Raw genomic sequence first — 27,730 nt, forward strand, 5'->3', positions numbered from 1 at the left:
GATGAAGCAGGCCCTGCCATTCTGCCCCCACAGGAGCACAGCCATTTGTGCCTACGCTCCGTAGCCCTGACAATAAAACACACTTGTTTGTCCCCAGAAAACAGCATGCAGCTTTGTAACTTCAACAGGAACGGCTTGAGCTGCTTAGGACAGCGTCAGGAGGAAGAAATCTGTGCCATAGTAGATACTTTCTTCCCGCTTTCGTGTACTCTCCTGGAGCGGAACATCAAGTTCTAGCTCTGGCTTTCCACACCAGCAAACATCGGTGACTCAGAGACGAGGCCCAGTAAGCTTTCAGACTTCCTCCTTTCAGTGACCAGGCCCAGCTTCGGATAGATACCGCCACAAAAATGCAGTGAAGAAATGCAAGTAACCATTAAATAAGGGCCAAAATCCTTGGTTAATCTGGTGAGCCAACCCAAGAAGAAAGAACACAGCTGAGGGGCACCATCTTTCCTCGGAGCTGCTACAAGATAGGGACAGGCACATGCAACAATCACCGCTGGTGTTTGCGTGTGACCTTGGGAAAGAAACTCACTGTGCGTTAGCACGGTTGTCCAGTGATGACTAAAGGCACCGCAAACAAGAAAGACGGCGAGAAACCAAACATTTCCTGCCCTCTGATGTTCGATTTACTCGATGGTGAGATTTAGGACAGGGGCCCGTAAGCATTTCAAGCATAATGCCAAATAATAAAGAGGTAATTGAGAAATCAAAGGTCAAACGGAACAAGCTGAGCCTTCTGATATCGGGACGGTTATTTCAGCTGCTTTTGTTACTACAGTCATTCAGTTTGGTCGTTTATTTTCAACAAATATTGGATTCTTTTACTTTCTGGTTTCTGATCTTTCAAGCAGATTGTAAACACAACTTTGAAGGCTTAGAAATGTCCTATGAGATCATCCCTTAACATCGGGCTCCCAAAATCTTGGCTTTTGTTCAGGAAAACAGAAAATGTTGAAATTAGTCAGAAATATTACAAGTACTGGAACATGGATTACTGAGCCTGCAAACTCTGCTTAAGTTAATTTTTCCTCTAACTTGTCCTTTCAACAAAGTTTCATTTGGTCTTTGAACTTCCTTGTTCTGAAGGCAATGTCTGATTTCCCACGTGTGACTGCTTTCGGGTCGGTCTGCATCAGCACAACAGCACTTTCAGCAGCGTACTGAGTGTCTTAAAGAAACAGCCAACGTCTTCCTTTGACTTAAAGTTTTCTCTTGATTCTGTCAGTTAACCATCAGAAGTAATTAAGATCTGTAAATTAATATGGATCATACTTAGCACTTCTGCAGGCTGCCAGGTACATTTGAAACCCTCATGTTCCCCTCCCACACAAATGCTTATGTAAAAAAAAAAAAAAAAAAGGTGGTAACTTGGTAACTGCTGGGCAGATTTGCATTACTGTTTTCATACTGTAGTATTTTCAACAGTTTGAGGTTACTTCAAAAAAACAAACCTCACATTTAGCTGAAAAGGTTTGTCAAACATTAGTGGTTGTCCTCCTGAAGCATATATACTCTTATATAGCTTTACACTCAGGCAGGCCTCTATATTTGCAGGTAATTGCAGAGTACGATTCAGTATTCCAGAAAGATTAACTTTGAACCTACTACTAAACTTTTTTTTTTTTTATCTTTATTTACATCATGTTCTTTGCTCTTTGTGCTCTCCTTCCACCCTTATGCCTGTGACTGACAAAGGCTCGCTTGGAACTATGAAAAGAAAGTTACCCAGCAGTTTATAGATTGCAAACAATTGTTTATTTTTTTTCCAATCTCCTCATGACCAAAGCTGCATAAATCCTCATTACATTGTTCCATGAAAGGCTGTGCAACATCACAGTTTGTAAACAACTGAGCAAATAGTCTATTAATAGTGGGAATATTTCCTCTGTAGTTTGGACACTGTGCCACCGATGATTAAATGTCAATAAGATTAGTAAAGTGCTACATTCTGCTTTCTAGATCGATAACAAGTTGCACAAACATACACATTAACAGTGATGACAGCAGATTTATTTGGCCAGAAAAGTAAATATTGGGTTGTACACTCATTCGTCATAGCATCTTGGTGACAAATACAAAGATTGTCTAACACTCTGGTCTTAGGATTGTTTAGTTTTAGCTATAACTACAAGTTTTAGGTTGATGGTGCAACTGACTCTCTAAAACTACTGTCACAGTGTCTTAAGTTTTACTATTTTGTACTGTTTTTCTGTGGCTTGGGTCAAGCCCTCTTTTATCTTGTGCCTTTCCTCATCAAGAATGAGCATTCTTGGGAAGCAGCCTGCAAGAAGCATTATCATACTCGGGCTGGACTTCACGTCAAATGGCATTCACATTTGCTAACTGCAAGCTCGTATTTTGGATCTGACAATGCTTTGCAGACTACTTTCTATCATGTAGCTTTCAGTAGCTAGTAGTTAATGGCATGCCTGACCATTATTCATGCAACTGTCCAAAGCAGTAGGGAGATCCTGGCATTTTTCATTCAAATCCAATAGATGAAAGATCTCAGTGCAGTCAGGAAGAGCCTGGTAGTGCAAACTATTTCCTCCAGTACACTTTTGCACACACACATCATAGTGGCCCGTGGACTGATCCGTCATCTTAGCTGAGTGCATGCGCAGCCTTGCTTTGCATCTGTGTCAGCTCTTGGCTGCTTTGTTGATCTAAATCAGAGGCATTCTTCATGCTGCCCACAGGCAAGAGGCGATGTATTGTCTGCCTACACAAGCTTCAGATTGTTGAAGACAATCTCTGTTTTCCCTTGGACTAGATCCCATCTGAAACAATGGAGCAAGATCTCATTTGTTTACAGCTGAGATGTAAACATGCTATGTAGAGCACAGATCTGAAACTCAGCCAAATCAAGGACAGTAACGCTTCGGTTCCTTATATGACAACTCAAGACTTCAATTCAAGTTTGCAAAAATTTGAGCTTTTTTGCTCATAAAAATTAAATGCAAAATAAAATGAGCTTCTTTCCATAGATATACAGAAGGTGGTTAAGTCAGAGAACTGGTTGACACAGCTCAAGGTGTAGCAGGAAAAAAAAACACCAAGGTTCTGTTTTCACACACCTCGAAGTATCTCAATGAGGTGTGACACCCATTGCGTGTGACGCACACACATAGTCTCAGGAAAAAGGAGTCCAACCCCAGGCCAAGGGTAAATCGCTGTTAGATTGGAAGCCCTGAGCAGGTTTTTAAGAGGGCATGACACATAGTTACAGCAAATTTGGACAGACAGGGCCACGGGTAGCATTTGAAGTTGGCAAGGACTTTGCATAGGGTAAGGCTTGGATACGGTGTTAAAAATTTGAAAGTTTCCGTGTCCCTTACACACACTTTACAATCATTCATATTGACTCAACCTGTGCCATTCTTCTGTACAACCTTCCAAATTATGGCAGTGATCTTACTGTGGGATGAAAAATGACTGGACAGTACTTGCAAAAGTAAATTCTAAGCTTGTAAAAATGGAAGTCAGATTTTTTGCTGATAGACTGCCTCAGCAAAAACTTAGTATATGACTTAGGCATCCAGCTAGACCTCCAACAAAAGGGCTCGCTTCACGTGAGCAGAGTTCACTGCAGTTGGGCAAGCCAGATTGTTCAGGAATGCATGTGTCATTTATCATCTGTAGAAACGGTTCCCATCTCGCTTTAAAATGCTTTCTTGCCCTGATATTTTAATAGCTAGAATAATAACAGATCTGAGTTAAAATGCAACACCGCTTCTAAATCCAGTGAGCAAGAGGGAGCTGAATATACTTCAAATATTACACCAACAAAAATACAGTAACCTTTTTTTCAAAGCTCAAAGTCCTGCAAATAAGATAAACCATGTGTCCAGTCAAATATTTGTTATGGAGAACTTCATTCCACCCCCAAACTTCAGTGTAATTCAGCACACAGACTTTCGGTAAATACGAAAGCAACCCCAAAGTTGACTCCAAGCTCGATCACATGTCTGGAAATTTGACACTGATCTCAACTGTTTTGAAAGCCGTTTACTGAAAACATCTGGGCTCCACTTGTGCTGTAAGATATCCTATAAATGGAATTCCAATTGATTGCAAAATCCTCCTGTAGCTCCTTGGGTAAAACACTGCTTAAATTCTTCAGTCGTTTCTTTCAGGTGCCCAGTTTTCTGGGGAAACCCAGGTTTTAGGCGACGGGATTCACTGAGTACTTCCAATTCAGTATGCAAACGCTGGTCAGACAGAACTGCTAATTCCTGGAAACACAGTCCTAGGGCAGAAAAACAAAGGGTGTTGGAAGTTACTCTAGTAAATTTGCTTAGGAGACAGCAAACTGTTCTGCTATGGAAAAAAAATGTCACAACGACAAAATAATCTGTAACAGTCTGTACTATAGGACTTTGTAGGCAAATAACATAACATATATTTCGGACAGACAAACATTTTCTAAGTACTAACAGCTTTTTTTTCTCTCTGTGAAACATTTCTGCACATAGACAGTTTAAACTAAATGCCCCAGGAGATTACAGTTCTCTAATTTGTTCAGAATATCCTTTTAATTAATCTTTTCTTCTTTGGCATGTGTTTGCTTAAAAAGGAAATTAAAAAAAAAAAAGTGCTTAGAGGCATGAGAATGAGGAAGAACAATGTTAATAACACAATAGTTCTGTCTGTTCAGCGCAGCCAGAAGCAGTATTTGCTGAATTTACTGACATGTACCAGTCCCATTTAACCTAATTTGAAGACTGACTCCACCACCTGTGAGTCAAAAGCTCTAGATTTTATTCCAATGACAGCCTGAGCACTAGGTGGGCATAGAGAGATTTGCCTGGTTGCAAAATCCAGAATTAGTTTAACGTTAACAGTCTTCCACAGTTAACACAGGCCACAACATTTGCTATACTGGCATTATCCTCTTCTAGTGTGATCAACTTCTCTCCCCTTTCAGATTTACAAAATCTTTAAAAACTATTCTACTTAATAACTTTTAGCATTTGAGTAAAACGTTGGGAAAAAAAAAATGACTTGTAAATAAAACCACCCTGCTAAAGTCAACAAACATTGGAAAATTTCTCAATAGACCAAAAATCATCAACTTCCTATCACAAATTCCCCTGCAAACCACTTTGAAGTATTCAAGTCTTCACGAATGATCAGGCAGCTCTCATTCTGAGTAGGATGCACAGGCCGTGTCCTTTATCAAAGGTCAGATTTCATTTGGGAATCCATCACAGAGAGAAACTTTAAAGCATATACCTGCCAGCTGAGGCTATCGTTATTTTTGTGAGGATGCCCAACAGCGTGTTTTGGGCACACAGCTGGAACTGGCATGCTTGCAGCACGATGTCTGGCCCCACATGTGACACTGGGATCCCACATGCTCCCAACACACAGTGCATTATAGGCTTTTCATACAGAAATAAGCTGTGGCACTGCACGTGGTCAGCGGGACACAGAGACCAGTGGGGGAAGTGAGACATCAGTGCAGCAGATCTGAGGTGGAGCCATGTAGCTCTCCAAAAGCTTCCCTATCCCATGGCTATGCCCCCAAAACCAGGCTATCCACCTGCCCATGCATGCTCGTATTGGTAGTTACATTTCATCCCTGAGATGCCATTTTGGCAGTCTGCGTAGCATCAAGTTTGAACAGACATGATATAGCATTAAGCCTAAAGTGCTCTTTGCTTTTATATGTAGCCACCCAAAAAGGGGCAGGCAGGCAAATGCGTTCGAGCATGATGAGAAGAAACAAGCTTTTACAGGGAACTGGCCATTAAACACCAGCTTAAAGAACATGCACCGGCCCGATAAAACATCAGCTCTACCACAAAAACAAGCACCAGCCCACATCAAGATCGCTCGGGCAGGGCATGCTGATAGGGGAGGACACTTCTGGACTGCTGTTCTTGAGCAGGTCTCTCCAGGACTTCATTTCATGTATTTTTCTTAGGAATTGAAGAGATTAGGTCTTACTGGCTTAGAAGACCTGGAGGAATTTTCTTTACTGAAGTGAAGCAAAGGTTGGCAAGGTCAAGTGGAAAGTAGAGGCAATTTTCTGGGTCTGGGGGCAAAGATGGTTCCTTCTCTGCTGCTCTGAAACGGGACACTGAAAACATCAATGCCATTTATGCAACTGAGATGCAGCCACAATTCCACAGGCTCCACCTGCACACCCACTTGCCCACTTCTCCCGCTGGCTGTAATTTACTCCTAAGCCATGCCCAGCCTCTCACCATCAGGATAAAAATATTTAAAAGCAGTTCAAAAGGATGAAGGGGGACCTGCTCCTGCATGTACTATCCGTGGAGCAGTCAGCCAGTATTGCAGTGCAGTGCATTTGTGCCTGTACAGTTGCCTCTGAATGAGCTGGACACAACACCAGCAGCAACTGGAGGGGAAGCTGCTTTCCCTGTGTCATAACCGCTTTTGCCCCACTTGCTGAACAAACTGGGCAAAAGGGGAGCCAAGGGCTTAGGAACGGCTTCACCCTTTTCAAACAGTCCAGCACAGCATTTGTGAGGAAAAAAATAAATAAATAAAAAATCAGTGAAACTGGGCAGAGGGAGAAATAAAATGGGGAAAAGACATCAGCAGCCTCTGTTGGGGTGAGACACAACGTGGTATCAATACATAGGATTGGATACGAGGACCATGCATAAGTCTTCTTCTTAAATTCAGCAAATGGTATCTGTGGGCATGGTCCAGTGTTTCAGCAACCGATAAAATGCTTTCAGAACAGGCCACCCTGCCCTTGCAGTCAGCTACACGGAAAGGCATCTACAGGAGCATGTGTTGCTATAGAAAAGAGTATATAAACTCCTTCGCAATCACATCTGTCTATTCCAAGCCATAGCACTTGCTGTGTTGAGAGTTTCTTTGAAAAAACAGACTAGGAAGAATCATTAAACCTAGGTAGACCACTAGACTCTCAAACCTTGGCTTATGTTGTCCTGTTGCTGGAAAGAGACCCCAGCCAAAATCTTTACTACCAGTCTCACGAGGTAGCAAAAACTGTCAGTCTGCAAGGCTCTCAGACTTCTCCAGGGTAGTAGCCATCTTCATTTCAGGTTTAAGAAGGCTGGTGGAACGCTCCACCTGACCTAACGAATCTGTCCCTCAGTCACTCTGTTATGAGTAGGTCTGCTCGGTCATGCATAGCCACACTGCCCCATTGTCTAAATTAGCTGTGATGACCAAGACCGAAACCAGTCAAATCAGGAACTTCCCAGTCAGACAAGAAAACAGATTTCCATTCCTCACTTATTTAGCACAAGCTGGACTCCTTGCCTTCTGTTTGATGGACTTGTTTGCTTCTGAAAGGCATCCTGAAGGGTCATAACCCACAGGACAGCAGTAGGCTGAGCGTAAAGGCATTCACACAAGGTAAGGCTGTCAATAAGGAGAGACTGCATTTCTCACACGTACATCACACACCTGCCCTGTCCCATTATTTTCCTCTTTTCTCTGTCCCCAGCCACTCTGCTTACCCCACACTAGCTTCAATGTTCATCAGGGCATCTATGAGCCAGTTCAGCTCATGAACTTAGTAGAAAACAGAAGAGGAAACGTGAACCTTTTTTGTCTAATTTCCAGGGTTGGATTGCCTGATGGACAGATCTAGCAAGCTCCACAGTCAGAAGCAGCGTGACATGACAGCAGCTCAAGCACTCAGTTTATGTCTCCATGCTGAGGGGGATAAGGGGTGCTGGCCAAGCTCAACAGCAGTGGGAAGCCAGAAGTCCAGGGGATATGGAAGTGAATTGCTTCCAATGCCACTGCCAGATCTTGAGAGCTAGAATACACCCCCAGGACAGTGGAGAGTGATTCCCCCCTAAAAGCTTAGATCCCGTCATGATCCCACCGTAACACCTCTGCAAATGAACTGAAAGTTTCACTCTCTGTGTGTGTGTGTGCAGGCAAAAAAGGGGGGAAAAGCAACAACAAAATGGGAGGCAATTCCAACCTTGCTCTACAAGTCAGTCCATGCAGGTATGATACTTTCTGATGGCAGGAGGGCACTGAGCGCTTTGTGGCAGCAGGGTTAGGATCTTCAGTGTGGCAGGGAATGGAGATAAGACAGCGAGGAGACAGCTCACAGACAGGCATTCGTCAGGGACTCATGCTGGAGTGGCAAAGGCTGAACACTTCAGGAACAAAACAAGGGGACTGAAGATATTCCCATGTGGCAGCTCCTTTCTGCCCTACAGGGACCTTTTTTAGAGGTGACCATTGCAGATATTCATGTGCTGTGCACGTTCTTCCACCATGACCAGAGTTCGCTTACCCATTCATGCCACAAAACAGCCTTTCCCAATGCCATTTCCCTTGTATAATGACAGAATACATATCTTTCCGTGGGTCTAAGTGGATTTCTTGGGCAGCTCCTCCTTGCCCATTGAACACCTAAGATTTAGCCAAGATTTCAGGAGATTAAGCTGTGAAGATGTTAAATCAGGCACAAAACAGAAGTGACTGCAATCAGTTTTCTTACAAAGCATTTCTCCAGTCAGGAGGTGCAGATTGAGCAACAGGCTGACATCAGCTAAAAAAACAGGGTGGTGGCGGGAGCGGCTCAGATGCTAAACCATGCGGATGTTACTTAGGTCATCGTGCATTTCTCCGATTGAGAAGAAAAATAAGCCAGAATTGCAGCATTGTTACTTAATCCAGGAAACTCTGGCAGTAAACTCAGCTGTAGGAACTAGCTCAGCATGACCACACAAAAAAGCCACCAGTCTTTTACTGGAATTCGTAAGTGCCTGCATCCCTGGCCAGAGTGAAGCTTAACTAGCAGTGAATACTATCTGACGTAGGCAATTCCTACTGCTTTCCCTGCCCCTAATACCGTTGCTATAGCAGAGGCTCCCTTGGGAAGACTGCTGTACTGAGTCCAGATCCTTGCCCAGCACACCAGCCCTTTGCTCACTCATTATCTCGAGTGCCTCATTTTCAAAAGGAAGGGTCACACAGATTTGCCATCAAACCTTGTTCTAATTTAACTCCCGCTCCAGTATCACATGCCTCACTGATCAGTCAATTCAGACCCACAGACAAGGAACAGGCTGTCTTGTTGCCCTGTTAAAAACAATTTTGTATTTAAGAAACCTAATGAGCCAGTTGTATTTAAGAAACCTAATGAACCAGAACCATCTGTATATACTTCGCTAGCAATTTTGACTGGTCTAAAAAGAGGACAAGTAACATTTGCTGATCCTACTGTTGAGCCATAGAGTGGCATTAAGGCAGAGCATGAGTCCCGGCAAAATATCTCCACCATTTCTCAGCCTTCTTTATTTGCCCAGAAGCTCACTCGTTAAAAAAATAAATGTTTACAGTGCAGGTCCTCTTTGGTTTCTTCATCTTTTCATATTAATAGAGGAGAAAGGAATAGTTCCTAAACTACTTCAACCTAAACTGGCCTTCAGTCACATCACAGTAACACACCACACAGAGACCTACAAAAACACACCTGAAAAGCCAGGACCAAAGCTGTAAATTCAGGGGACTGAAAAGGAGGAAGAAAGGGGACTGAGGATTGATCTGTTTCTACAGCCACATTCAGCTTAACAAACACCACTGCACAGAAAGGCTGAGGAACTAGAAGAAAAAGTGACACAGCTTTTACTTTAGATCAACTGGAAAACTTCTTTTTGCACCAAGTCCATGAGAAGTGCTTTCTTCTGGAAAGAACTGGTAGGAATATTTCTACTGCTCACCCCATATCACCTCCAACGCAGGACTTTTCATATCAGACAGACCTCTTTTTATCTCAGTCAATTTCTGTTTTCCTCTTAGGTGGGAATATCGAGATTGAGCAACGGCACCTACGAAAGCAACCAGACCCTAAGGGCTAGGAAGTGGGAAGCAGACAGAGGCTCTTCTTCACCAGCATGTGACCTTTATTCATTTTCCTGCTTGAGAAAGAATTAACATTTCATTTTTAGGCAAAATGTTTTGCCTGACGTCTGCAATAACCAAACTAAGAAAGTCACTATTCATTTACTAAGAGCAAATTTTAAAAAGCATTTCCTTTTACCTTTGAAAACTAGTGAGGTTTCCTTACTTTATACCGCAGGTCAGAGGATATATGAAAGCTTACAGCACTTATCTTTAATTTCAGAGTTCAGTTGTCTTGCAAAGAATCCTTTCTAGTACAGCTGTTCCTAGGATGATTTCAGAAACTTTCTATCATTCCCACTTGCTTACACCACCAGGATTACAATCAACAGCTAGCACACTGAGAAATTTGTCAGGAATCCCAGCGCCCCTCATCCTCACATTTCCACCCCTTGCCCTCAAAACACAGAGATTTAAGAGAGTTTGGGAGAGGGAGGGAAGAAGGACAACAAAATGCTGCTGACTGCCAGCGGTGCCCTCCAGTATCATTACCGTTTGCATTGCTAACACACCTGCCTAATCCTGTCATCGTAAAGCAAGAATTTTTCTATAAGTGCTTTCCACTTTGTTGGACTTCATATACATTAGCTCTGCTTCCTCAGGCTGTACTGCTGTGTCATAACTTATCTGACTCTTTCCCATAGCAGAACCAATCTCAGTGACACTTGCAATTCATCTAACTGCCTAAGGCTACCTGTAACGTCAGGGCATTTCCCCACTCCCAAACCTATCCAGCCTGTGACTTACGGCTTTCCCAGCTCAGCATGGCCTCAAATTGCGAAGTGCTGCAAGCAAGCACTTTCCACCTGCCAGCAGGGTCACAGAATCATAAAATCATTAAGGCTGGAAAGCCCTTTAAGATCATCTGGTCCAACAATCCCCATACCACCAATATCCCCCACTAAACCTTGTCCCTAAGCACCACGTGCAAACTTCCCTTGAACACCCCCAGGGACAATGACTCCACCACCTCCCTAGGCAACTCGTCCCAATGCCTGACTGCTCTTTCTGAGAGGAAATTTCTCCTAATTTCCAACCTGAACCTCCCCTGGTACAACTCAAGGCCATTCAAGTCACCGTGCAACCACTTCGCCATCAGAACCAGGCCATGTAAGTGCTCGTGTCTCCACCTGAGCACCGCTGTGGAAGAAGAAAACGTGGGTGAGAGCCAGCCTGAGGAAGGAGGAAATACGCATTTTTGTGCTGTGCTGGTGCCAAACACATTTGTTCCTGAAGTCGGAGAGAGAGGACTGAGGGGACCACAGGCATAGCCAGCTCCTGGGCTGAGTTCTCCAAGTTCTTGAGGTGAGGGCCTCAGCAGCAGCCTCAGAGCCTCCCTCAGGGCTGCCCTGTGCTGAGCAAGGGGGCTGTGGCCCACACATTGCAGCTACTGTGTATGCTTTTCACTAGTGTACCTGTGCAAGTGACAGGCAGGATTTAATAAGGTCCAGATGGAGTGTTTGCATAGGTACTACTGTGGTAGGACACAGAGGAGACTGCTGACCAGGCAGGCCTTGGCCTCTGCCTCCTCCCTGGAACAGATGGGTGCTGCTGGCAAGCTGCCGTCATCCACCAAACCGAACACCAAAATGCTGTTGACAACAGTTCACCGATGACTGGCAGACTAATTCCCTGTTTTCTTTCTGTTTGAGTGTAATTCTTTCTGTGCTGGTATTTTTCCTCTCTTCCACTAACTGATTGTGAACTACAAGTTACTAGCAACCCCAGACTGAAAAGTCTAGCTCCGCCTGTAGTTGTACCATAGCTTTCTATAGACCTTCTCACAGCTCTTTCTGTAAATTAGCTTTCTTTGCAATTCGGGCCAGGCTTACACAGCTCGGCTGTGTTGTAGTTGGACTTTGGACTCCTGACACAGAGGGAAGCTGAAAACTGGGGAAAGGATGAAAGGAGGAGGGTTATAGAGAGTCATTTACAATCTCTAGGAGGAAGGTAGTGCACTTGACTTACCTTCTTCATGGAAACATAACAGTCAGAATATTCTATTTCTCTGAAGTTGCAAGCCTAAGAAAGGTACTTTACCTAAGTAAAGATCTTAAGAAAGATGAGGTAAAGATCATGGCCAGACCTGTCAGGCTGCTGGGGCCCATCCCAGTTCCTGGGCACCTGGGGTCTCTGCGCAGGCTGGGGGACGTGGCTGTTGCTTTCCCCTTTGCAGGTTCAACCAACAAAAAAGCTTAGTACATACCCCAAAGACATACAGACACACAGAGAGAGTTGCTCCACACTTGCCTCACTCACACCAGTCCCTCCCAGGAGCTGATTTGGACACACACGGCTCCCACACCATGTCTGGGAGCAGAAGACCCCCACGTGCTCCACTAGCTGATGCTGGGACCCCACTCGCTCCAGTAGCTGGCACCACAGGCTGGAGGCTCTTACACCCCTAGTCTGACTCCAGTAGTTGGCACCCAGTTCACTCACAGAAGCTGGCATGCATCCTTTAGCATGCATACACAGGGGAGAGAATGTGAAAACACAGATAGTTAAGAAAAAACAATCAGAAAATGTAATATAAAAAAGATAGAACAGCCTATGATAATCAAGCACAGGGTTCAGCCAGTGCAAGAGCACTGGCCAGACTCATTTGACATGTGACTGGCACTTTTATACCCTTTTTTACCTATGCCCTGTCTTGTTCCTCTTGTTCCCCCTTCCACCTGCACATTTCTTGTGGTTTTGCAGAGCTCTGCAGTTTCCTGCACCCCTCCCAGTCTAATCCCTGCCCCTGTTCACAGTCTTACCAGTTGCAAAGTCCAGGTTGATCTTCTTGGACGTGGCGCCTGATGTTTGATAGCCATCAAATTAGCGTGACTAGGTTTGTTTCTTCTTGTTTCCATTTTTGCTTTGTCGGGTCTGCATCCCAGCATTTTGCTTATGGTTCCCCTGTCTTTTCTTCTTGTCATCCCAGTTCAGAAGTCCTCCATCGGATAACCCAGCTGGAATAAACATTCCCACATTGTCACATGCCCTCATTGATTACTGTGACTGATCAGACTTGATTCCCATCACTTCATCCCTTTCTTATTCATTGTAGGATTGGAAAAGGCCCTTTACCAGATACCTTTTAAGAAGCAGACACTCTCCTTCTACATATACGTACATCCAGCCTTTGTGGCTATGAACTGCTCCCTCCCTTCCCTGTTTACCATTATCAGCAGGCTTGCTGAGGAGCCTTCTGTCTCTTTGTGTTGGTCAGTGATGATGGTGATGCTGAACAGCCCCAGCGTTGTTCCTTGAGTGATGCCACCCATAATTCACTCCCCCTGGACTCCAAGGTGTTGACTACTGCACTTTTACGTTCACCTTTACCTTGCCTACCTAGCAGGGGGGCAGCTGCCATGCCCCTCCTCTTCTTGGGCCTTTCTCTAATTTGGTCTGAACGAATCAGTGCTGCCACAGAGGCACCACCACTGCTTCTGCCAAGCCTGAAGGGCTGCTGGTGTCAGCGTCTGATTCTTAATCAGTCATATCCTCTCTACTACCACTCTGCAAGAACAGGTTGCCAAGGGCCAAAGCAAATACAGGAGCATTTCTTGGGCTTACAAGGGATGGGATTAAGAAATCCATCACTTGGCTGCAGATTAGAGTGACAAGGGATGTACAAGGACAAATAGGAGGGGTTCTGAAGATAGCAGCAAGCATAAAACCAGCAAAAAAGTGTTCGGTGCTGAAATGATATGAAATGCTGTGCAGCCAAAGCAGAACCCACTTCACCCATGATGTACTATTATATTCAGCAGGATATAATTACTATTGGCTTGTCCTGAAAGCAGACACCAGTATGGTACAACGCTGCACCTTGACATTGGAGTATTTGTTATGTAAGATCGTATCACTGCTGATTGCATAACTGTTGGGAGGAATGGGTTAAAAGATTGGCGAGGAGGATGGTATCAGAAGGGAAGACCGTGGAGGATTGTAAATACACCCAAGTGACCTTGCAGGTGGGAATGAGTAAAGTCTGGCAAGTAGTAATGTAGAAAAGTACATAAACTGCTGCTGTTTGTGCTCTCTGTGTTTGGCAAGTAGCACATCTGTGTCGAGGTAACAGGTGTTTGGTAGATGTGGAGGTGCCCCGTTGGACACATGAGCTCCTGGCCTTGGTACAGAGAAGATAAAAGCAGCACAGCGAGGATCACAGTATGCTAGTAAAAACAGAGCCCTTGGTAAACAAGTGTAAAGAGCAGGCGGTGAGCTTCTGGCAGGAGCTGAGCTTGGCAGTGCCTGCGTCTCCACTGGTGTGCCTCTGCCCAGGTGCTGCTTTGGGGATCCCCAAGCTGGCGAGGTAACGAGCAGAAATCTACTCTTAGCATTTTAGCTGTGGGGCTGGGGTTGCTCCCGCTGCCTGTGCCAACTCACACAAAACAAAACATCAATAACGTGAGCTGAAAAAACATGACTTTCTGGTGCATTTTGAGATAGAGTGCCTTTATGGACATTGAGGAGAAAGAGATCTTTCCAGGGTGATTCATCTGACCTGGGTATATATTTTATGGTAAGGTGAATATATATTTTATGATAGTGAATCACCTCCAAATTTGACTATTTTTTCCCTATGAATACAAAAATGACCTGGGAAGCTAGTTTAGATGTAGATATTCCTAACAAGTCATCTATGTTTAGTCAAGTGGATCCTATCACTTGTGTTTTTAATATATATTGTACCAGAAACACATTGTATCTTTCTTCAGCATTGAAGAAAATAAGTGAGAAAACACTCAACAACGTCTCTGTTTTTCTCCTTAGGGCTCCCTTCACCTCTTTTTCCTCAGGGCCTAAACCAAGGGGGTGCAGCAGGGGAAAGACAACAATATAAAATGTAGAGATCACTTTGTCTGTGTCCAGAGACTACCTGGAGTCGGGCAGCAAATATGGGAAGAGGAAGGAGCTGTAGAATAACTCAGCAGCAGCCAGAGGGCAGGTGCAGGTGGATTAAACCTTGTGCCTGCAGTCTGCCGCGTGGATCCAGAGGATGGTGCCAAGGATGCAGGTACTGATCAGAAATGGTGACCAGAAAGGCTCTGGTTTGTATAAAGCCACAGAAGGCGAAGAGGAGGACCTTGCTGACATGTGTTGTAGCAGGGGAGCTCCAGGGGTGGGAGAATGTCACATACAAAATGGTTGATAGCGTTGGAGCCACAGAATGGCAGGCTGGATGTGAAAAACGTGTACTAGTGAGGTCAGGCCCCTGCTGAGACAAGACCTGGTTACCATGGAGGGCCCTCGGATACATGGCGACAGCATAGGGAAGAGATCATTTCTCTGAGATCATCCTCATCTCTAAACCTGTTCTTGAAGCATTTGAAACCAGTTCAACCTGATGTTGTCTTTATCCCTGATAAGGACGTAGCCTATCTACCATCAAAAGCTACAAACAGGAGCTTAGGCGTAAAAGCTTCAATTAGACTGCACAAAATCCCACATAATAAAAAATTAAAACACCATAGCTGTGCAGCTGTCCCAATCCCTGCCTGTACTTTGCTTTACAAAAGACCTTTTTGGCCCCTAAGAAGATGGCCAAAGTCTAAACGATAGCTGTGCTTGAAACTAGAAAAATATTGCATGATTGCAAAAGAACATCACACCAAGCAATTCAGCCAGAAGATCATAATGGGAGTAGACAAGTAACTGAAGCTTAACGTAGAATGCATTATTCTGCATTAATGTATTTAGGAAATATGTTATCCATATTATTCAGCTGGTTTTATTTGCTACATGTATGCATATATGTGCACATACATATACGTGTGGAAACACATTTATAACGTCTCATAAATTTCCCAGAGAGCTCATCTCACAACACCTCCTTTCTGTCAAGAAGAATCATGTTGCATGGTTTTGTTTTGTTGTTTGTTTTTTTTGGTCTAGTTTTAGATGGCAGATTACAACAGTCGTACTAACCATGATATTCTGTTTTGAAATAAAAAGAATATGAGCGTTGGAGAGGAGGATTTCCAGAGATGAGGGCAAACCAACAACAGCAGCAAAAAGAAATAGCACAAGATTTAGTAATAGGTTAGTGTTCAGGCTCAAGTTAGGTTACCTTTTGGGTTTGGGTTAGGTTTAAGGTTAGTATTAGTTAAGGTTTGTTTCAGTTAGCAATAAAGTTTATCTTTAGGTCTGGGGAGAGGGTTAAAATTAGGGTGTTGCTAGAGCTGGGGCACTGTTTGTGGATAAGGGTTATTCTTAGAACTTATGATTTGGGTTAGGTTTAGTGTTAGTGTTACTGCTACAGAACACATTTAGATTAGGGGTGAGGTCAAGGTTATAGATTAAGTTAAGGTAAGGCTTCAGTTTATGGCTTAGGTTGTGATTGTCTGATTGTCTTAAGGTTAGATTTCATGGTTCTGTTTCAGTTTAGTGTTTGGGTTCCAAGTTCTGGTTCTGTCTCAAGTTAGAATTAGGGTTCAAGTTGTGGTTATAGGGTTTAGTGTTAGTGTTCACGGAAACAGGCTAAGATTAGAGCTTAGGGTTTATGGTTGTTAGTGTTAGGGTTAAGTTTTAGGACTATGTTTAAGGTTTGGCTTTAGGTTTACAGTTAAAGGTATGGGTTAGGGCTGGATTTAGGGATTGTTCAAGATAAGGTTTTGTTTAGGGTTATGGTTAGGTATGGCTGGGGGGGGATTATGGTTAGGGATTCAGGTAAGGGTTAGTGGAGAGGGTTGGTTTATGATGAAGTCAGAGAGAGAGAGAATGCGCAGTCTTTTTCTGAGCGGGGTTATGGAAGGACTGTCAAAGGATGTTGAGGGCTACCAAAATTTTTCCATTGTGAGAATTATTTCATGGGAGCTCTAAACTGGGTGGGTGTTGGACCTTGGTACTCTCTAGGGTCAGTGTTTGCTTTAGGGGAGTGCTTTAAGTTTACAGTCAGGGTTCAGTTTCAGATCCAGATTAGTGCTCGTGTTTGGCTTCTGGAACAGTCTCAGATTATTGATTAGGGTTTAAGTTTGTTATAATTAAAAACAGGAATAGTAGACAGGGTCAGGCTTGGTATATACAGGTTAGGGATTCAGGGTAGATCTACAGTGAGGTTTCAGTTGACAGATAGGATTAGGGTTAGGCTAAGGAGGGTCAAGGTACAGCATAGGGTTTTGCATTAAGGTTATTCTTAGGACTGAGTTTTAACCATAAGGTTAGAGTTAGTGTTTAAGGCTTGAAGCTTATGTTTGCTGGTCAGGTTCAGTGTTAGGGTATGGGGAGTTTGTTAGGGTTAGATTTATGGTTTGTGGTAAGCATCCTTACACAGAAAAGAACTGCTGCCAGAGAGGAAGCTGGGGATTGCACAAGAAGCTGGGAGAGAACAGAACCAGGATGGATGAGCAAAGGGAGCAAAGGGATATTCCACACCCTGTGACGCCCTTCTCAGCAATAACAGCCAGAGTAACGAAGGAGGAAGGGCAAAGAGTGATCACGTTCATCTTCCCAAGAAACCCTTACACACAATGAGAGTGTACACTTGGGGAGAGTAAGAGAGCCACTCTGTGGTGCTTAGCTGCCTGCCACGGTTAAGCTACAGTGCTCACCACACTCCAGCTGATGCCCAGCAGGTTCCTGAGCAGCCCCTGCAGCCAGCTCCCTCGGGGAGGTGTTGGCTTTGCACAGCCAAATGCCAACGGCTTCATTCAGTAGCAAAAAGAAAGCTGCAAAAGAAGAGAGAAAGCAGGACAGTGAACTGCAGCTGGGTCTGTCTGGACTCTAGCCCAAGTTTTCTAGGAAGAGTTCCCATAATAGAAAGTCTGTTTTCAGAGCTTTGTAGCTGCAGACAAGCAATATGCTGACAGCAACGTCATACCTGGATTTCTTCTACTCACAAAAGATGGAGAAATAAACAGTATTTGGGGTACAAAAATGTACCAAATGTCTTCTCTGCCATACCGTAACATCTTACTGTGTAAGTACACGAACAAGCAAGGAACCTCGTATCACCAAGCCACGGAGCGGGGCCGCATCCTGGCTGGGGACCCTTCGGCACAGGGAGTTTGCAGGAGAATTGAGTCAGCGATGCTGCTGACTGCAGGGGGTTGGGTGGGCATTGCCACCACGTCCAAGATGCAGGTCCTGGTCTCCACACAGAAAACTACATTGGCAAAGCTGGTCCAGAAGTGGAGTGGCTGGGGGATGGAGGTGTCCCAGGTGCATAAATGTCACCTGGGCTGAAAGCAAGGCAGGTGGGAAGCTGCTGAGGACAGAAGATGCGATCACTGACCAGAGATTTGCCTTTGTTTTTTTCTCTTTCTTGTTAAACTGTCCCTTTATCTCAACCATGAATTCTCACAATTTTTTCATTTCTCTCCCCCACTCTCAGGGAGAGTGAGAGACCAGCTGTGTCGTGTTCAGCTGCCTGCTGGGTTAAACCACAAGACCACACCAGCAGGGAACAAGGCTGGGCCCAGCTCTGAATCCTTCCACTCCCTCCACAACCTCATCTTCTAGGGACAACAGTTTTCTTCGCATGGAAGACATAAATAGCACAGGCAGACTTTTCATGGGCACTCTCTCATGCTGGCACAAAGGTGGCCAGAGCGTACTGCCAGTATTACGAGTTGCAATTCATCCAGGGCTTCTCTGTGGTATTTCTTCCCTTTTTTTGTCTGCCTTGGGCCATGGTTTGTAAAGGGGAGCAGTTATTTGTCTCTCAGCTTCACCAGAACAAGCTCCTGCGGCTTTCTTTAGCTGCAAGGCACTATCCTACAGAAAGGAAACAGCAGGTGAAAGAATGGACAGGTATCACCTGAGATGTTAAGGCACGAGGTACGGTAAGCATAAAACACCTTATGGGCCACAAAGCAGCTCCATCCTGAAACTGCTGTGCTGTATTCGTGCCAGCAGAGAGCAGTGGCAGTACAGCAAAGCATCCTGCCTGGTTCTGGCGATGTACCAGTGCATCGTATTCAATATCTTGGCTGGTTTAACATTAATGTCTCCAAGTCACACGTGGAGGCTTAAGCAACGTTTTTGGCTCTTCAGCATACTCAGGCACGACCATAAAATCAGCCTGCTCACAAAACAGTTAGGAAGGTATCTTAGGATGTCTGTATGCAAGCCTCAACAGGTTCAATATCCTGGTTAGGGACAGGGATTCTCCATTTTCTTGGACACCTCCAGGGACAGAGGCTGCACAGCTTTGCTTCCAGGCACCTCTTCCAGCATCTTACCGTCCTCTGAGGGAAAAAAACACTTTTTCTGCATCATGACAAACCCACCCTTTTCAGTTTATGACCACATCCCTCACCTCATTGCTGCTTACCTCAGTAAGGCACCTGTTTTTGGCTTCTTGATAGTCTGTGTGTACCTTCACTGCTGTAGTGTTGCCAAGCTTCTTCTCACCAGCTGAGTGCCCCTGCACCAAACCTTCTTGGTGGTAACTGCTGAGCTTGCTCGAGGTGAGGGCGTGCAAGGCTGATTACAGCTATTACAGCCTATTGCTGCCCGCAGGTCTGTGACACAGACAAGCTCCTGACAAATCCCATTTGCAAGGAGGCTCTAAGCTAATTAGAAATAATTAACCACTCTCCTTTAAGCCTAGTGACCTAGTCACCTACTGTGGTGACAGTATTTTCTAATGGCACTGAATTATTTCAGGGTAAGGTCTGAAATTAAGGTCTGAATGAGAAAAGCAAGGCTCAAGTGGTTAATCAAGCTCTGCCAGGCTTCCCAGCTGGTGGTGATAGCCTCCACTGCAAAGGTGCTTGCAGCAGCATCTTCACCTACATTGGGTGACCCCTGAACCAGGGTTTTCAGGTCTTACTAAATAGCTGGCCTGTGGTCCTACTTGCCATCTCCAGGGCATGGGTTATCTTTTTTTTTTTTTATTTATTTTAAACTCTGCACATTTTTTTTCCCATCTTTTAAATGCAGATTGTGTTTTGTGTCACATTTCAGCATCTGCAGGAACACTTTCTGCTGACTGCTTGAAATATCTTACCCGCATCCAGTTGGGTCAATCCTGCAGCAGGACCAGCACGCTCCCACCCAGGATATTAATTAACATGTCGAGGCATACAAATACTGCCTATGTGCTGACCTCAGCGCAGGAGATGGCCAGAGGATTGTCTGAGATGGTCCAAAATCCCAACCAGGAGACCTGCTACAACAGGTAGTGGCTTTGTGCAAAGCCAGGTAGAGGCTGAAGCCATGCAGCTCCTCTGATCCATCTTCCCTCAGTCCACACTCTCATCTCTACATCTCAGTCCCTCGACCACTCTGGAAACTGAAGACAAAGTGTCCTCAGTATGCACACAGACACAGCCTCTATGCACAACAATACCTTAATTTTAAGTATATCCAACCTGAATTTCACCCTTACACCTCAATTATCACTCAAATGCCATAGATCATGCCACAGACCAGGAACGAGCAAACTCCTTTTTACTTACCCTGTGTTTGCTAGATGTTTATTCTCTCATCCCATGGTCCCATTGGTGGTGTCACAGGAAAGAAAACCGATCCCTTCTCTATATGGCAGATCTGGCAACATTAACTCAATGCCCACCAATGTTCAAATTATGGGAGCCATATCCCAAGTTGCAATGGCAAACTGGTGGGCATAGCAGAGAACAGTTTTTACACACCCAAATAAATGCATATAAAGAAAAGAGAAAACCTAGATACTCTTGTCCCCCATCTCTCTTTTCATACGTACAGTAAAATCAGAAGAAATATAGAAACTAGCAATTTGGCAGAAGGAAAAAGCAGTTTTCTCCTGGTGTAGCCCACCTGTAACTAGTTTCTCAGCTTTTGCAAGAGGCAGGTGGACATCTGTAGAATTGAAAACCTTTGCGTGGAAAAAAGTTGTTAACCTTGATAATAGTTATCCACTATTTCTCACAAATCTGTGAAAGATTTGGGTGGGGATACTTTGGAGGAAGCTAAAAAACAAAACAAAAAAAAAAACCACAGTGTTTCAAAGAATCAAAGTCAGCAGCAGAACTTGGCACTAAGGATGGACAGAGAGGGTACTAAACAGAGATATCTCAACCAGTTCAGAAAGACCTTTTTCATTTTCAATGTAGAAAAATGTGGAGCTATTTCATTTTGACACAAAACACCTGGCCCATTTTGTCTGCACTAGAAATTTAAACTTTGGTCTAAAATAATTAATTTTAAGTTGCAAGTGAAAGAAGTTTGGTTTGGATTCATAGAAATGCTCTAGAAATAGATCTTAGTGCAAGTCCCTGCTCAGCAAAGGTATTTGGAACCAGTTTGGGGCCAAGCAGTTTCTCTCACTGAGACAAATCTTTTGCAGCTCTTCTCTTGCAGAGCCCCATGCGGTTCCTGCAAGAAGCACTTCCATTTGCACATGCTCTTCCTGAGCATCTGAAGTGGCCCTTACTCTGTACCAGGTGCACAGTAACCTGTCTGAAATACGTGTTTGTTTTTCCAAAGCTACTTGTGTTACTAGTTTTTCTTCTTCACTTGTGATTGAGGCTGTTAAAAAATAAAATCAGCAGCAACTGAGATCCCCATTAGCTCTAATTTTGTAACCTCACTGATCCTGCCTTTTTTTTGTAGAAACGTGCTCCCTTTAACACCAGGATGAACTTGTTATTTCTGCAGCATTGTCCTAGTTTCGCCTGGGATCAAGTTAATTTTCTTCCTAGTAGCTGACGTGGTGCTGTTTTCAATTTAGGATGAGAACAGTGCTGATGACACACCGATGTTTCAGCTGCTGCTGGGGACTCCTTACACGAAGCCAAGGACTTTCCAGGTTCTCACCCTGCCCTGCCAGCGAGGAGGCTGGGGGTGCACAAGCAGCTGGGAGGGGACACGACCAGGACAGCTGACCCCAAACTGGCCAAAGGAATATCGCACATCATATGCTGCCATTCAGAGCAATAAAACGGGGGCAAGTTGGCTCGGGGGCTGCTGTTGATTAGGGACAGGCTGGTTATCAGTTGGTGGTGAGCAATTGCATTGTGCATCACTTGTTTTGTTTCTTATTTTGTGGTTAGGTTTTTTTTTTTCTTTTCTTTTCCTTTTTTTTTTTTTCCCTCCTTCTTATTAAACTGTCCTTTTATCTCAACCATGAATTCTCACGCTTTTTTGATTCTCTCCCCCACTCTCAGGGAGAGTGAGAGACCAGCTGTGTCGTGTTCAGCTGCCTGCTGGGTTAAACCACAAGACCACACCAGCAGGGAACAAGGCTGGGCCCAGCTCTGAATCCTTCCACTCCCTCCACGACCTCATCTTCTAGGGACAACAGTTTTCTTCACATGGAAAACATAAATAGCACAGGCAGACTTTTCATGGGCACTATCTCACTGCCAGCACAAAGGTGGCCAGAGCGCACTGCCAGTATTACAAGTTAAAATTCATCCAGGGTTTCTTTTCTGTTCCTTTTTTCCTCTTTGTTCTGCATCATTTGTTTTTGTTTGTTTTCCTTTTCTCTTTCTTATTAAGCTATACTTATCTCAAGCCACAATTTCTCACGCTTTTTCTTATTTCAGTTCTCTTCCCCCATCCCACTCAGCCATGCAGGGAGTGAGTCAATGGCCCTGTGGTGTTTAGTGGCCTAACAGGATAAACCACAGAAGACATCTCATACACAAGGTACACTTCATGTGATTTTTTTTTTTTGGCTAAGAATCATGAATTTGTATTTATGTGAATCCTGCAATCTAGTCCAGATCTCACCTGTCTTGACAAAGAGTCATTTCTATTGATCCTAACCCTTCTTAGCTCATTCAGCAAAGTCAAATAGCAACAGGTATGTGAGAACGTAATGGATGAATCACTTAGGAACCCATATATCTTAGGGTTTTATTTTTCCTCAAAGTGTTTCAACTAAGAGCTGTAGCCAGTTTAATCCTTCTTTGGTTGTGGGGTCACCTAAAAGCCCCCCGCTTGGACGACAAAAGATCTCTAAAGCCATTTGTAACCGCCTGCTTTAAAGAAACACTCGAGACAATTTTAAGTAGTCCCTTGATGATCATGAAATAGTAAAAATTGCAGGAGAATGCCCCAGAATGACAAGAGCTGATTAAAGTAAAATAAATAAGCAAAATGAAATGTTTCAAGAACTAAAATTAATTGCAAATTGTTTCATTTGCTTTAAAGGATTATCTTCACTTGCTTTCTTTGTAAGCCTCCAGGCTTTCTGTGCAAAACTTGAGTATAACTTTTCACAATAAATTAAAATAGAGAATTTATTTTCACTTACAGTGACATGGCTCCCTGAATCAATGCCATGGGAAACAAGTTCCAAGAACTGCAGGCCTTATTATTGCCGTGGGTACTACGACAGCCACTCCCTGATATGGGCACTGAGCAGCGCTCACCTTATCCATCAAGCAGCATCTCCTCTCTCTGCTGGCATCTGAGGGCTAAGAATAGCACCACCTGAGGGCTATCTTCACATCTTCGGTTTCCCCTTCTGCATTTCTGGCAGAAGGCTTCTCCTGGCCATTTCCCAGGCTTTATTCTAGGCTTCCTCGCCATGCTGTTTTTCACCATCCTCACTCTCTTACAACGCACCTTGTTACAAGCCAAACACCAAAAGGCAGAGGGGCAGATGAAAGATTCAGATGTAGAGCCAAGAGAGAGAGAAAAAAAATGAGTAGCAGATTCATTTGGAAAACGCAACTTAAAAAAAAAAAAAGGAGCTCAGTTTAAGGGATGTCGTCATGTTGAGAAGAACATTTCCTGATTCAACAGAAGAAAAGCGGGCTGTGGTCCAGAGCAACCCAGATTTCTCTGCTTCTGTCCGCTGAGCCCAGCACATGCGGCACCATCCTTTTGCCAGGCATTTCAGGCTTGTTTTGGCCTCATGCGGGCAAAATGAAAACATCTTTCTTGCTCACTCTTCATTCTGTAAATCACATGCTAAGCTTCCATGAGTCTTTTGTGCCATGCCCTGGTAGTCACCATATCTGGCACATTTCAGTCCAAATAAAGAAGAAAATTTTTGAGAAATCATTAAAAAATAATAAAATGGCAAGCCAGTCTTCATTTTCCATTAAAAACAGCATCTGTTACTGTGTTTGGTGTTGCAATATATTGGCCCATTAACCAGGTCCTCTGTGAGCATCTGCTCATAGTAAAAGATCTTGGCAACTTGTAGCTACAAAAGGTCTAGTTTGCAGGCTGCACAAAGCTTTGGGATCAGAAAAAAAAAATAGTAAAAGCTTGTGGGTTGAGATAAAGACAGTTTAACAGGGCAGAAAAGAAAGAGAAGTCATAATAATAACAGTAGTAATAATAAAAATATGTACAAAGCAAGGGATGCACAATGCAATTGCTCGCCATCCACTGACTGATGCCCAGCCTGTCCCCGAGCAGCAAACCCCAGCCACCCCATATTAATTGCTCAGTGGAATTGCTTAATATGGTATGGGATATCCCTGTGGCCACTTGGGGTCAGCTGTCCTGGTTCTGTCCCCTCCCAGCTCGTTGTGCACCCCCAGCCACCTTGCTGGCAGTAGAGCACGGGAAGCCAAAAAGTCCTTGGCTTAGTGTAAGCACTGCTCTGCAACAGCTAAAATATCAGTGTGTTATCAACATTATTCTCATCCTAAATCCAAAACACAGCACCATACCAGCTACTAGGAGGAAAATTAACTCCGTCCTAGCCAAAACTAGTACAATGTAAAATGTCCGTACAGGTAGAGGAAATCAGTTGCTCTTCTCTTGTCCACTGATGTGTCACTCCAGGATAGAAGGCCAATAATTTAGTCAGGCTTACTTTGGCTGTAGTGAGGTCACGTTGGCTGTAATCTCCAAATCTGCTTGGTTTTGGAGTCCCAGGTCAGTCCAATCTTTGATATGGATCCATACAAACCTTTTGTTTCCAATGAGCACGAGCATCCCCTGCAAAAATCTTTAAAAAAAAAAATACAGGCATCAGCAGATTATAACAATTATTTTTCAAAAGTGGAAAAAAAAAAAAAAAACCTCCCAGTGGTCAGAAGAAAAAAGAAAAGAGAAGCAAACAGGGGGGGAGCCCTCCACTGTTCTGTCTTTGCAGGTAGGTCTTTCTAGCCAAGCTTGATAGCCCAGTAATTCAGCTGCCTTCTGGATTATAAATCCCCAATCTGCTTCAGATCCCCAGAAAATGGTACTCTGTAAACATATATCCACACCTCGGCAGCAGTTTCTGCTGCACTGAGGGATTCCAGCTCCTTTCCAAGTCGGTGCCCACCCTGTTGCCACACGGCACTGCCAGGAGGAACCACCCCATCACCACTTTTAGTATCATCCAGGGAAAGAATGGGAGAGGAAGAGGTGCTAGAGGATTACTGCTCCTAAAATATTCACTATGTCCTTTAGCATCGGTAAAAGAGGAGTGAAATCATTAACATAATTAATAAGATTGCCATGATTAATTAGCTAGCCAATTAACTGCAGCAGTTGTGATAGCAACTGACAGTTGATGGTCCTTAACTAGTTAAGTATCGTAATATTTAGAAGTTCCTCCCAGGAAAAAAAAAAAAGAAAAAAATAAAAATAAAATAAAATAAAAAAAAAGAAATCCCAAAGGTCACAGCTAACAGAAACTAGCAGAGCTACGAGCAGCCAATAGAGGTGACGCCCACCAAGATTTGCTTGAGGCCACCCAACTCAACCCATGGACACGAATTTCAGCTACTTGAAAGCCATGTGGAGGGTGGCCAGTGCAGAAGTAGGCCCTTAATTCACCTCGTCATCCCAGCGTAAAACCTGAACATACAGCAAAAGAGGAACAATGATTCAAGCCAGTCATCGTTTCTGCAATTGGATTTTAACTGGGTTTCCAGCACAGATACAGCTGGCTTGGGGAACACCTCCTTTCTCCCAAGATAACTTATTAGCCAACTAAAGAAAAACAAAGAAGCAAACAAAACAAACAAACAAACCCACTACTCTGATTTGGAACCTGCCACTAACTTCACAAGGATGTAGCCCATCCCACCAAGCCGTGCCCAGACGTTTGCACAGAGGGCTGTATTGCACAGTGCCTGCAGTCCCGAGGGTAGGTTTGATGACCCAAGTCACCGCCTGACCTCTGTTCTAAAGCAAGATTCCCACAATGTCCAAGACTAGAAATAATCATGTTGCAGTTTAAGTACGCTGTCCCCTGCTGTGACAGTGTTGTTAACAGTAAAAGAGCATCTGTATAGAAAATAAAGTACAGAGAAATTTGGCAGCCTCTATCAAGGAGCAGCAAGGACCAGCTGCTCCCCAAGGGACGGCAGGGGCAGGGATGGTCCCCAACCCAGGCTGGTGCTGTGCAGGACTTGGGCACCCTGGGCAGAGCTGGGGCTGGGAACGGGGGAGCTCTGTGGGTGCCCCAGCCAGTCACAGAGGGGCCAGGTGAGGCTGGCCAGAGAGGTTGTGGAGTTCCCCTCCTTGGAGATATTCCAGAGCCATCTGGACGTGGTCCTGGGCAACCAGCTCTAGCTGACCCTGACTGAGGGTCAGAAGAGATGATGTCCAGATGTCCCTTCCCACCTCAGCCATTCTGGAACTGTGCGATTCTATCCCATTCCTCGTCCCCAGCCCTGAACGTTTAAATTGTTCTGTTGCTTACAGAGTAGGGGAGGAGGGAATGGGAGGCAGACTGCTCTTCCCCCTCCTGCTGCATCGCCTGCAGCTCAGCTGATTGCCACCCTCCCTTGCTTCCCCTTCCCTTCTCTCCCCCAGGGAAGCACCCTGTCTAGGGCTCTGCCTCCCCTCCCATTGCCCACTGACCCCCTTCACCATTTGCTCATTCCCTGCAGAGATCAGGCAGGAGATATATTTTGGGGGTTTATACCCAAGCTGTGTGCACTAGCCAGATTTTGCCTTGCTCTGCTGTGTCTCAGCCACTACAGGATGAGATGTCCCCCAGAAGCAGAGATGGCACGGAGAAGCCCCCAGTCTCCGTTTTGGCTCTGCTCCCACATGGCAGAGGGACGAGGTGGCTCATCCACCCCGTGAGGCTGTTCTCCTCTTCCCGTCCCAGAGACCACAAGCATTGCCAGCCGCAGCTGTCACTGTGAGGGTCACCATTCAGGCTTCAAAGTCGGACTTAAAACAGTCCAAGATGCAGACAGCCTCCAGGTTATTGTGGGAGCCTCCTGGGACTGCTGGCTCCTCCAGGGCCCCACGATGGGGCTGGGTGTCTCCACCAGCCTTCCCTCTCCCCTGCATCGTCAGTGGTGGTGTCCTACAAAAGGCACACACACATGTCCACCTCTCCCCACCGCAGCTCTCACTTCAGCCTCGTTTTCTGCCAGACTTGTCCTGGAAAGAGGAACTTACCAGCAAAAATAGGGGAAATGAACCAGTCCATATGGAAAGAACCATGGCTATGTAAGCAGCTTTCACAGTAGAAATGGATTTAACTGTTTATTACCCAAAACACGCAGCTGCTCCTCTGTATCTCTGAAAATGGTGCCCAGCCAGGCTCAGGCACCCCTGGGCAGGATAGGAGCAGCACCTCGGGTGACCGGACTGCTGCGGCCAGAGGCCACCAGCGGTTCTGCAGCCCCATGCAGGAGGTGCCCTTCTCAACCAGAAACACCAAGGGAAGGATCCGTCCCTCAGGGGAATTGAGTACAGGTGGCTGCAGAAGGCCTTGATGTGGATGGGGATGATGGAGAGGGCAACATTGAACCTGGTCACCATGGAGGGCCCCCCCCCAAAAACACCAAGGCCTGTCCCAGGGGCTCGGGCAGCCGTCACGCCAGGAAACACAAGCAGCGTGCTGTTCCCCCAGTTCCTCCTGCTTCCTCCCCTGCATGGCCAGCAGCCTCGCCTCTCCCCTGCCATGGGGAAAAGCCCTGCAGCACAGCTCATGCGAGCAGGGCCGGATCTCACCCCACTGCATGAGCATGGCTGCGGTGCTGGGGCCAGGTCTCGTGTGTGGCAC

The 27,730-nt window shown here is 45.0% G+C and overlaps 1 long non-coding RNA gene across 1 annotated transcript; it reads right to left on the reverse strand.

Annotated features, from left to right (window-relative positions):
* Nucleotides 1-1,375: 1,375 nt before the first annotated feature.
* LOC310899802 lies at nucleotides 1,376-25,898 on the reverse strand. The gene is made up of 7 exons (XR_014584675.1): nucleotides 24,981-25,898; nucleotides 24,584-24,718; nucleotides 20,620-23,995; nucleotides 19,151-20,113; nucleotides 17,427-17,543; nucleotides 12,645-12,839; nucleotides 1,376-4,255 (listed from the first exon to the last, which is right to left on the reverse strand). It is a non-coding gene; the product is annotated as an uncharacterized lncRNA (long non-coding RNA).
* Between the last annotated feature and the right edge of the window lie 1,832 nt (nucleotides 25,899-27,730).

This window comes from Anser anser (genome assembly GCF_964211835.1).
Source record: "Anser anser genome assembly, chromosome: 5".
Classification (NCBI taxonomy): domain Eukaryota; kingdom Metazoa; phylum Chordata; class Aves; order Anseriformes; family Anatidae; genus Anser; species Anser anser.